The following is a 12528-nucleotide window of genomic DNA, read 5'->3' on the forward strand; positions in this document are numbered from 1 at the left end:
TTCCCTGAGTGGCTGGAGATGTGTTGCGCCGTGCACTTTGCCCAAGAGGGGAAGGCCTATAATCAAGGAAAGTTGAAATATTCCTTCCGGGGCCCATATCATGGCCGGAAATGAAGAGAGAAGTTTAAAAATCCCGGATACTACGGTGGGCGAAGAAAGAAGCGGGCCTTCGTAAATCAGGAGACTTTAACGATGGAGCAAGATGGAAAAGGGTCATCGATGGACTTCTCGGTGACTTTAACGCCCGATAAAGAAAGTAGGTGGCCATCGAAGGAGAATTTAATGGTCGAGAAGGATGTGGATGGACTCTCAATGTCCGAATTCGACTTCCCGATGACAGATGCGAGTGTGGGGAGGCGAATGAGCCCACAGAGCCCCAAGGAAAAGAGGAATAAGAGGGCTAGAGTTGATGATTCCTCCTTTTCGGAAGACAGTCCCTCGGAAAGAGCCAGGACCCTAGCTGACGGGATCAGGAGGTACCTGACTAACACGAAGGTCAGCATTAAGAATCAGGAGCATATAAACCAGAAAATTGGGGAAATCAGGGACATTGTGGTAGGACTAGAGGCCAAATAGCACTCCGTCCCTGGTATAGTTAGGGAGGTGGTCCGGGAAGCCTTATACACCGACCAGCTCTACACCATCATCACCAGAAACTGTAGCGGGGCAGAGAGGGAAAAGATCTCCAACATTGTGCGGGAACCAGGGAATGCCCGCTACATCTGGAGATGGTCATGCAGGCGAAAAGAACGTGCTATGCGTAGACTGCAGATCCTGCAGGTCAATATGGGCCGAAGACGAGTGGTCGCGGACGAACTTAGGATTCTCGCCCGAAAGGTCGACATCATGGTAATCCAGGAACCATGTTGTCGCAACAATGTGGTTACAGGGTTTGGTGTGGCATCGTGGGTGGTCGCTTTGGGCAGTGGTGACAGGCCTAGAGCGGCGATTGTGATAGTTAATCTCTCCCTCGACGTTATGGAACTGAAGCAATTCACCACAGCAGACCACCGCGCTCTCAAGTCTTCCGCTGGTATTCCGAGTTGAAGTGGCTCTATCCAACCTCCCGAAGGCAATACCTCCTTGGTGTTATTCTATTCCAAGTTCTTAACATAAAAAAACCTACCTATATCCTAGATCTCCTCACTCTTCGTTCATCCATCCACTCATTTATTGAATAACCAAACCTCCACATCTTTGTAATCAAATAAATAGGCAGGTATTGATTAACATTATAAACAGTAGTAAAGCAAATATACCAATGTAATTTCATTCTACTATCTGGGACATATGTCCCAGAATAAAGTTATTTTTTCATTACATTTCAGATCAGGCGGCATGTTACGTGTGGTGGGGAAGGATCTCCTTCGCCCTTGTTTCGTCGTACATGCTGCCTAGAAGGAACAACGAAGACATCAACGACAGTATCGCTGCTGTGGAGGCTGTCGTACTCAAGTACTATAATGCCATAGTCTGTTCCGACACTAACTCGAGGAGCACGGCCTGGGGTTCGGTTCGCACAGACGCCAGAGGGAGGCTGATGGAAGAGAGCGTGGCTAGGTGTCAGCTCGTCGTTATGATAATTGTCTCTTCCTTTAGTAATTTATTATGATTGACATTGTAAAAACATCCATATTATTATATAAAAAGTTTTTGAGCCTGAATGTATTGAAATTCTTTTTACTAGTAATCTTTCATGAGCATGTTAACAAGTTTAAATAAAACTAAACATACAACAATGATCGTAAAAAGCAGATTTTATAAATAAACCATTCATCGATTCTGGTGAAGATACAAGAAGTATTCCTCTTTTTTTCCGCCTTTCTCTTCATACTAAGACATTTATAAAACTATTTCCTGTTAATATTGTAATTCAAAATTTATTGAATAATATAGAAGGGGTATACTTATATGCCCATGTATGTTTTCTGCCACATTGTCCTTGTACCTTGTGTGAGTTAGACTGAGTCTTGAGATGAGCTTAAGAATATTAAACCTGGTTGTCTCTCGAATCTAGCATCATTTATTGACCTACATTGGTTATGGGCCCTGGCCATGATATTCGGGAGATATCAAAAGTTCGTGTTTTTATATTAGTGCGTAATCGATGTAAGTAGTGTAAATCGGACCGGACACGTGTCAACTGCTATCGGTTATTCTTGCTATGGATTCGAAGAAAAACATGTAAAACAGCTCTAGTTGGTTACCTAGCGTTAAAAAGTTACTCAGAATAGAAAATTACAACTGTTGGAAATTAGGGACAGAGATGTATTCGACTGCTGAGGACTTGTGGGGTTGTGTCAACAATAAGATGAAAATAAGAAGGATTCGAAGGCTAGAGCTAAAATTTGTTTGTTGATAGATGAATTCCATTACCATATTGTAAAATGTTGCAAGACAGCTAAATAAATCTGGAAGAAGCTAGAAAATACTTATGAAGACGGGCCTGTCAAGAAGGTTGACTCTTGAATTTTTTTCGTCTTACTTAAGCCGTTTTAGTAGCATGGAGGATTACTTACATGAGGTTTTGTCACTATCCCAAAAATTAGAAATTATAGGAGCAACGTCTAGAAGATGAATTCATCGGTACTATCACGTTAAATGGACTCAGATGAGTACGACCCTATGATAATGGTTATGGAGAGTACAGGTGTTAAAACTACGCCAGATTATATTAGATCAGTGCTTATTCAAAAATCTTCTAAGGGGGATTCAGGAGAAGAGTCAGCTTTGGCAACAAAATCAAAGAAAAGTGATCGACCTACAGTGAGTTGTTATAATTGTAAAAATCCAGGTCACATTTCTGTGAACTCTATGTTAAGGTAAGTTTCTGTGTAAAAAATTGTAAGCAACAATAATAAATCGACTTTACTAGCGCCTTATCATCAGTGATTTCGGATTACGCAGGGGACATCGATATCGCTGTTTTTCCCAAAGCATCGATTTTTTGAAGACGGTGTTTTTTTAAAGCCGGATCCACATAAGAGATGCGACATCGACGTTCAATATTAAAACATCGGTTTTTCTCGACAACATGGCACGGTGTCCTTCCATCGCGGTGCAGTCCAATACCACATGCTCTGCCATTTCTGAGACCCCACACGTCGGGCACCGGCGGTCGATGTTCTTTCCGAAGCTTTGCAGCTTTCCCCGGAATCCCCCGTGTCCTGTCAGGATCTGCGAGACCCAATAGTCTGGGATACTCTCAATCTTGAGTGGACGATGGGGAAGAATTTCCTCAGCGTCGCACCCTTCTCGCTGGTCCGCCACCGTCCATTCCACTCCTCGATGTATTCTTCTCACAGGAACTTCTTCCAACGGTTCGGGGTCTCGCCGATCCTCTCCCGGAGTCCCGCCGGTAGCACTCCCAGCCCCTGCCTTTTCACATCTTACTTCGTAGCATCCTCCTTGAGGATGAGGTCCAGGGGCATTACTCCGGCCAACACCTCCACCGCCTCATGCGACACCGTCCTATACGCCTTCGTGACCCTCAGCAGAGCCAGTCGTTGCATAGTGGTCAGTCTCTTTTTCTGCTCCCGCGTGAGGGTTCGACTCCACGCAGGGGATGCGTACCTCAGGATACCCAAGACCAATCCTTTGTAAATAGTCATCGTAGCGGGGTACCCGAGGCCCCAGAAAGCACCCCTATACTGCTCAGCCCGTTAAGTGACAGACCCTGTCCCTCAGGTATACCCGGTGAGGGTTGGCGTCAAAGCCTCTCCTCATCCTCACTCCGAGGAATGTCACCTCCTCATACGTCCTCACCTTCTCTCCCTGTATGTCCAGAGTGATAGGGTGAGCCCTGTCCGTGAAGCATTTTAGGAGTATGGCCTGAGTCTTAGCTGCGGCCATACTCAACCTTTCCCCACTCAACACTCTCCAACCAGACTGGCACATCTCTCCGCTTCGTTCTTCAATCTGGCTCTGCTATTGCCGGCCACGATGCCTGCCAGGTCGTCGACGTAGGCCGTGGCAAGGAACCCTCTATCTTCTAGTTTCCCCAACAACTCAGAGAACCGAACCCTGCGGGCAGCCTCTCTCCACCTCGGAATAGGTACCCCTGATCTTCACACTCCTGTTACTAAGGTAACTACTCACGAGGGAGTATAAGTTGCTGGGGCTGTCGAACTCCTGCAACCGCTGGAGTACGCGCAGCCACCAAACACTATCGATGGCGGAGGATATATCGAATAGTATCATCAAGAAATATTTCTCCCCCCTCCCTTCTACATCCTCACCCACTCTCAGCAGCGCATCTGTTGTTCCCTTGCCACGGGTCGAGCCGTATTGCCGTGGGTGACTCCCAGCACTGAGAACTGGTCTGAGGCTATGCACTATCATATGCTCCAGGACCTTGCTGATAACAGGGAGGAGGCATATAGGCCGATAGGCCTTCGCCGATTTCTTATCCTTGCCTCCCCCTTTGTAGAGCAGTCTCAAGTCTGCAATCCTCCACCTGCTCGGAAAGTACCCCTTATCCAAGCACTCGTTGAAGATTTCCAACAGCTCCTCCTTGATATATGGGGCACTGTTCCTGAGGATTGCAGCGTCCAAGGCGTCAAGTCCCGGAGCCCTCCCAATCCTCTGCCTGTCCACGGCAAGACGTAGGTCCCATATGTCCCAGGGTGGGCATAGGTTGGTACCTGGTGGGTATGACGTGGTGCGTCTCACCATACTCTCCTCTGCACTGTCCTGGGACGGATCATCCCTGGGGTATATATAATCAATATACATCATCGCCGTTTCTTCCAGGGTGGTTGCCTGGGCTCCTCCAACTTTGATGGCAACCATCATTTGTATTGGCTTCACCTTGCCAAGCTCCACTCTGTACGGGATACCCCAGGGTTTCTTCTCAGACTCCTCGACGATGAACTCATCCCAGGACTTCTTCTGGTGACGCACGCCGTTTCGGTATACCCTATACCTATGCTTGCTTTCCTCTCGGTGTGCAGCTCTCCTTTCTTCATCTCTGCATTCCTGGTACCTGTGCCTGGCCCTATAGTATTCTCTCTTCAGCTGCGTTAGGGCCAGCGTCCACCAGGGGACGTGCTCTCGCCCTGCGGTGCTGAAGGGTAATATTGGCCGCTTGGGTGATGGCGCCCATCAGGGTTGTCACTCTGTGGTCAATTCCTGACTCTTCCTTCATCGGCGCCACCTCCTCCCATTCTCTATCCACCAATATCCCCTCCAGTTCACTGGAGAAGGCTTTCCAGTTCGCCGATCGGGTCACAAAGCCCCTTTCCTCTGCTAGGGCTCCGCCCTTCCTCCTTCACTACACTGAAGGCTATGACCTGGTGGTCTGAGCTCGTGTCTGACCTTAGGGCCCAGTCTGCTATTCGCTTCGCCATGGGAGCCGTGGCCAGAGGGCTCATTCATAAAGATAAAATCAATGCACAACCTCAACTGGAGGCTAATAAGCATTATCAGTTAATTAAAATGGAATATGGTTAAAAAACTTAATTACCACATATAAGAAAAAATATATATACCCTCGGATTCCAATAAAAAAAAGAAAAGAAAATTACCACATCTTTTCACTAGTAGTGCTCCGTAAGAACACATTACTTAAGTAACTGAAAAAGCCATAAATTACAGCATTTATTATAAGGTAATCCCATTCCAGGGCCAAATATACTGCATTTTAAAATATTCAAATTAAGAAAATTGTTGCTCTAACTGTTTAATAATAAATTTAAAGTAAAGAGGTAATTTTTTTTTTCTGAACATAATGATTATCAGAATTGAGATATCTCTCAAAAATGAATTTTTGGAAGACACTGCATTTTTAAAAAGAAAGTGAGAACAGAGTTGTCAAATTATTTGGCTTTAATAAATTTTCCTACAAAGTAAAACAAATTTAACAAGAAACAGCCTCAGCCTAAGATACAGGATAACCAAATAAACTAGCGTTCCAAGTGTCTACCCAATCCCGAACTGGGCAACACTCGATCATGTGCAGTATATCAATCCGGAACTTGGTTACATTTTGGCATTACCAAGTTCCGGAGTGCCTCTTGGCTAATACTAAATGTACTAATTAGTCCTACATCCTATCAGTAAAATGTACAATGATTAGAATAGCAATATGAAAGAAGGTTATTTGGTCAGTAGAGGGTTTCCAATATATGAGCTTCCGACAAAAATACTTTATTACAAAACATTGAATGCAAATATTATGAGGTATTAAATACATCCTCATTGTATATTTTTCTGTTGCAATCACTTATGTAATCAATTTAAAAAATCTTAAGTTTCATAGTTCTCACACCAAAAAAGAAAAAAAAAGAAAACAGTTAGTTGGATAATCAGTACAGAATTGGCTTACACTTATTAAATGTTTTGAATAATCATAGGAAAACAAATTTTCTGAAAGATAGATGAGATAGATAAGTACTATATAAACAATGAATTTCACCTGTAACAAACATCAACATCAAAATAGAAACGAAAAAAAAATGACATTCCAACATTAGAATTTATAACTAATAAATGCATTAGAGAGAAAAATAGAACATAATTCAAAATATTTATATTGAAACAATTGCTTATAATAAATAATTGGAAATTAAATGTAATATCTTCTATGACAATATTATAAAAGTTTTAATTAACAATTCAAAGGTAAAGTCTAAACATATAGCCAAAAAAAAATTGTAGATACAGCACATAAGAAAGAGGAAGACAGTTGAATTATGGATTTATGTTGCTTTTACCATTCTCTTCCTTTTTTATCTGTTTGTTTTTTTTTTAATGCAAATATGAGATGTATTAATTAGATGTCATTTAATTTCATATGGCAGAGCATTAACAAACATTGAAAAATAAAAAATATAAATAAAAAAGATATAATCATTTATCACTCATAAGTTACAAAACGCACACAAACATATTAATATTATTTAGAACATCTTCTTGAATCAATAGCTAATTTCTAACTTTGTTTTATGACAATGATTATATTTTAAAAAATTACGAATTTATACATGTACTTAATAAATAATCCATGATAGGTTCATACAAAGGCGCTTATGCGCATTTAAGCAGTTCATTAGTTTGCTCAGAAAGCGCACAATTAATAAATTAAATATTTATCAAGTGTTTGTAATTCCATGATTATGAGCACTCACATAAAACAAAAACTAAAAAAAAAAAATCAAGAGACCAAATTTGAATAAATACATAAGTTTTAAGAAATTAATAACCTAAATAATTAAAAAATAATATTAAAATTGACTAAAGAATCTTAAATTAAAAGAATGATAATAAAATAGGATGACTAATCAATAACCAAGTTATTCAATGATGAAACTGTAGTAAATCGCAAAAATGATCATTTTTTTTTTTTGATCAGTTATTAGTAATTTATTATGAAAATCATTTAGCTAACCTAAAGCAACAGAATTTTAAATTGACAATGGATCAAACCTTCTAAATTGAATAAGTATATTACAAACAGGTTAAAATGAGATACGAAACAACCAAAGTTACTCAATGATGTTTAAAATGTTTCATGTCTTGTTATATAAACTAAGTGGACTACAATTTTATGTATGGTATAATAAAATTACAGACATAATGCATGTTACATGCATTTATAATTTAATATACATTGTATCTACCTAATTTACATTTCGTTAACGATTCTCTAGCAATAACTTATAAAACTAAGAAATTCCCGCCTTTTTACATATCAATATAAAATAATCCTGATTATTCATCCTTATTAATTCTAACATTTTGTGATTTTTACAAATGTCCAAATTCGTAGAGGCAGATGAAAGTTTGAATCCTTTTGGGGAACATCAACAACGAATGAGTACCCCTGAAATAAAAAAAAATATATATAAATAGACAAAAATTTGATATTAAAATTAATACAAAAATCATAATATTCATAAACCTAAGAACTCTAGGACTAGGAATGCATAATCAATTCTTGAAATATCAAAATCTAACTATTTCTAATCCCAAAATATATAGTGTCTCAAAGAATCTTTCATATTTCCATATTAGTTAAAAAATTTGTCAGTTTTTTCCAGTCTTTTATGTTGGGAAACCACAAAATTTATAATTTTGTCACTTGAATTCAAATACGTATAACTTTTATAAAGTTTAACATTTTAAATTTAAAACAATTCTTTTTTTGTTAGTTTGAATTTTCATTTAAAAATAATAATAACAATAATAAAACCCAGTTTGGGGGAAAAAAAATGTACATACCTGCATGATCTCTGAAGGAATCAACGTCTAAGTGTAAAAATAGAAGACTGAAATCTATTTTATAAATGTTAAATTATATTACTGAGGCTACATTTACTCCATTAGGATTTTTTTTATTATCAAGCTTATGTATACTTGTAAATAATTAATATGCTAGCAAGCTTCCATAAATATGTATCTTTGTTTCTTTCATCTCATGTCCTCATTTTATTATTGTTTTATTTAATTTTTTTCAACTTCTCGTAATATAGCCAGAAAAGTGCTGCTCAAATTGTCCACTTTGTAAATTTTAGGGGAACAAGTGTCCCAGAATTAAGACTATTTTTTCATTTCATTTCAAATAGTTTGTATGAGAGAATTAAATATTGCTGATGTTACAGATACTTGAGTAATAAAATCATGATGGCATGATATAAAAGGAGTAATTTATAAAGTAACAAATGAAATATGCCCAAAAAGGTCTGGTTTGGGAATGAATGTGAGTGAGGTAACAGTTGAAGAAAAGGCTGTATTTATAATGTTTTTATATTTTTAATGTCCAAGTCATAGAGAATACAAAGATGCAAGATCCTACAACAAAAAAAGTTATCAGGACTAAAAAGCATTGCTAAAAGAAGTAAAGGAAATTTAATCTTCCAGGGAAAGTAATGAAACAAGGAAAATTACTACCATTAACAGCAGATATAGGGACCGAAGTAAAGTGGTTAAAGGTGATAATGAAGAAGTGCTGGTCATTGAAGCATGAAGTGCAAGACCAATGGAAAAAACACCTTCAGAGGCTCCTAAACAATCCACCTAATTCTTCACAACAAAACTCCTAATCAATTTTACAGACTCAGAAGGCATAAAAGAGAACAGTAAAAAATGGAAGTTTGCCAATTGCGAATCAGCATCGTGTACATTACCAGCCGCTGAGTCTAGTACTATGTTAGACCTACTGAGGGTGCTGACCGAGGAAATTAAAAAAATTAAGTGCAAACTTCAGGGAATGGATGAACTGAAGGAGATGAAGGAAACTCTGCAGAAGCAATCGTAACTTTCATTCGAAAACATGGACAGGCTACTGAAAATCAAGACACTTCTAGAAGAACAAAAAAGCATACGTTGAAAAATTAGCAACCGAAAACAACATGCTAAAAGCAAAAATATTAGAGCTCGAAAGTCGACTAAACCACACGGAGCAGGTTCAACTTAAAAATACCATAGAAATAAAGGGAATCCCGGAGAAGCCAGGTGAAACCGTGACAGGCACAATACTTAGTGTCGGAGCAGGTCTGGACGTCACATTGAGTCCGGACGATCTTGATCTCGCCGTGAGACTTAAGCCTAAACAGGAAGGGACTCCAGGTCAGATTATTGCAAGATTTGTCCGTCAAACAGTAAAAGATGAGCTTGTGCGGCAGCGAAGAATAAAGAGAGATTTCTCTACACAACATCTAGGCTGGGAAGAGAACGACTCACGCCGCGTCTGTGTGAGTGAGGCCATGACGCCTGCCAATTAACACCTCTATTGGTTAGCCAGCAGAAGAAAATGACTGAAAAAATAAAATATGTCTGGTTTAGCGGGGGTAAAATTTGTTGCAGGCAGTCGGATGGATTCCCAGCAGTAACTATAGTAAAATCAAGTGACCTGGACGTCTTCAGCTGAACATTGTATATAAGTTACCCCGAGTTTAGAGTTAATTTATGCTTTCTTGCCAGAAATATTTTTATTATAATTTTTTATATTTCCTGTTTTCTCAACTTTTGTTTAAATGTAGCTGTCTATTTCTTTATTTTTGTATTCATTTTTTCTTGCAAGAAATATTATATTTTATTTTATTTTCAATGGTTTTTATTTTTTGATAAATGACTTAGAATTTTATTTGATAATTAGCCAATCTCTATTAATTTATCTAAAACAGGGAGATATTTATTCGTTTTTAAGCTATAAATTAATCTTAATTGAATATTCTTTTCAAAACCCTAGAAATTTAGTTTTTTATTTCAAAGTTTATTTAAGGTTGGTTTGCTTTTTATTTTGTTTGTTTTTTTTGCTATATTTAAACTTAATATTACATTTAAAAAATGTCACATCCTATTCCCCGACCACTATCCTTTTTCCCGAAATTCTACTTCTCAACTGTTCAGTCATGACTAATATCTTGAATTACTGTCACATCAATGCACAATTCCTTATCGCACACTACAATGAATTTCAGAAATATTTTCTTGAAAATTTTATTATATATACTAATATTAATAGCAGTATTTGAAACCTTGGTAAAACCTTTTATCCCTTCCTCCCAGATTTCCCTACCAAATTACTCGACCCTACGCCGTGACAGACCTGATCGCACGGGAGGAGGTGTAGGATTATATATCCATGAAAGTCTTAAGGCCAAAATCCTCCAACAGTCTCCTCATGACTTTGCTCACATGGAATACTTGGTTCATTGAAATTTCCTCCATTACCTCTCCTCTGTTTTTTGACGTAGTTTACCACCCTCCTTGTGTTCCATTTAACAACTTCTTTGAATCCTCCCTTGTCATCCTGGTTCCCCACAACACCAATATTATTGTCGCCTAAGATTTTAACGTGAATATGCTCTCACAATCTCCTGAAAAACATTTCCTAACTGACCTACTGTTTTCCCTTAACCTTCATCTTGTTCCTTATTCTCCAACCCATCACACCCAATTTTCCGACACCTGGTTAGACCCTTACATCTGTGACTCCCCCATCAAAATCCTGTCTTCTTCTCAACATCCCGTTCCATTTCTCTAATCACATGATCTGATCAAAATTACATATGACCTAACCATGAAATCCTTCACCCACAAAATAGTATCATACCACAATTTAGACCTTATCACTAATGAAGCCCTTCAGCCTGACCTTAATTCTCTCCATGGGACATCATATATTCCTATAACTCCATTGACCCTATGGTAACCACCCTGACTCCAAACCTACAATACTCCTTTGAAAACCAGAACCATACGCCGTCCCACTGCACCTTGGCTGACCGCCAAAATAAAGGAAATGATGAAAAGAAGAGATGCAACGAGGCGCAAATACCGTTGAACCCGTTTACCTGTCTTTCAAGATCCTCCGGAATGAAACCCAAACCGCAGTCTGACTTACTAAAGCCTCCTACTTTTATAATACCCTTTCCAATGCTCCTGATTCCAAATCCAAATGGAAAATACTTTGTAACCTATCCCTACCAGAATCCAATAATCTCAGTTCCTTCCAAGTAACTCCAGATGACCTCAATGACCATTTCTTATCCTATGCACATAATTCCTCTATTTCCAATATTCAACATCCCAATTTCAATCCCAAAGACTTCTTTTTCTCACATCTTTCCTACGATGAATTACTTTCCGCTGTCCTAAAACCCCACACTAATGATTATGGCCCTGATAGTATACCAGTAAAACTAATAAAATCCAGCCTCCCTGTCGTTATTCCCATTTTTACCATATCTACAACTTTTCATTGCAAAACTCCATATTCCCATCTTCCTGGAAAACTGCCCTTGTCCGACCTTTGAAGAAAATTTCCAACCCCAGCTCACTGCACGACTTCCGTCCTATTTCTCTTTTATCTAAACTTTCCAAACCGTTAGAACGCCTTGTCCAAAATCAACTCTCCAACTTCCTAGATGAACGTTCCCTTATCAACTCTTTCCAATCTGGCTATTCAACGCAATCCGCTCTCCTTAAAATAACCCATGACCTCCAAAATTCCATTGAACACCAAAACCTCACTACCTCCATCTAAGACCCTCCCCCTTCCCTGTGGTGTTCCCCAAGGCTCCTCTTTATCTTCTACTCTGTTTGCTATTTACATTAATGACCTTCCCCTCCAGATCCATCACTCCCAATACCACATCTATACAGATGTTTCCAAATATATCTGTCCTTCCCGCCTTCTGACCTATTACCAGCCACAGAGTAACTTCAAGATTTGGATGGGACTTGTGAATGGGCGAGAGCTAACAAGTTGAAGCTAAATGCGGAGAAGACGAAGGCAATCTTAATAGGCTCCAATCATCTCCTTAAAACTGTTCCTAATATTCCAACTCTGCTCCTACATGATAGTCCCATCAAATTTTACCCCACCATCAAAAACCTGGGAATAACCTTTGATCAAACACTTTTCTGGAAAAGCCATGTATCCTATCCTATATCTCCCGCCGTGCCCTTTCAACTTTAAAATGTTTATATTACCTCCGCCACCTATTTCCATTTGAAACTCGTAGGCTTCTAGTCACTTCGCTAATATTTCCTCATTTTGACTATTGCTTTATTAATATATAT

The 12528-nt window shown here is 38.9% G+C and overlaps 1 protein-coding gene across 1 annotated transcript in view; it reads right to left on the reverse strand.

Moving 5' to 3' along the window:
• Nucleotides 1-6126: 6126 nt before the first annotated feature.
• The window catches only part of LOC106688720 (ubiquitin-conjugating enzyme E2 G1), a gene marked incomplete in the record, with an annotated part of 54714 nt that continues 48312 nt past the window's right edge, over nucleotides 6127-12528 (reverse strand). The window contains 1 exon segment of the mRNA XM_067051927.1: nucleotides 6127-7822.

The sequence above is a fragment of the Halyomorpha halys genome, unplaced genomic scaffold (genome assembly GCF_000696795.3).
Source record: "Halyomorpha halys isolate HHAL.00 unplaced genomic scaffold, Hhal_1.1 Scaffold1184.1, whole genome shotgun sequence".
In the NCBI taxonomy this organism is placed as follows: domain Eukaryota; kingdom Metazoa; phylum Arthropoda; class Insecta; order Hemiptera; family Pentatomidae; genus Halyomorpha; species Halyomorpha halys.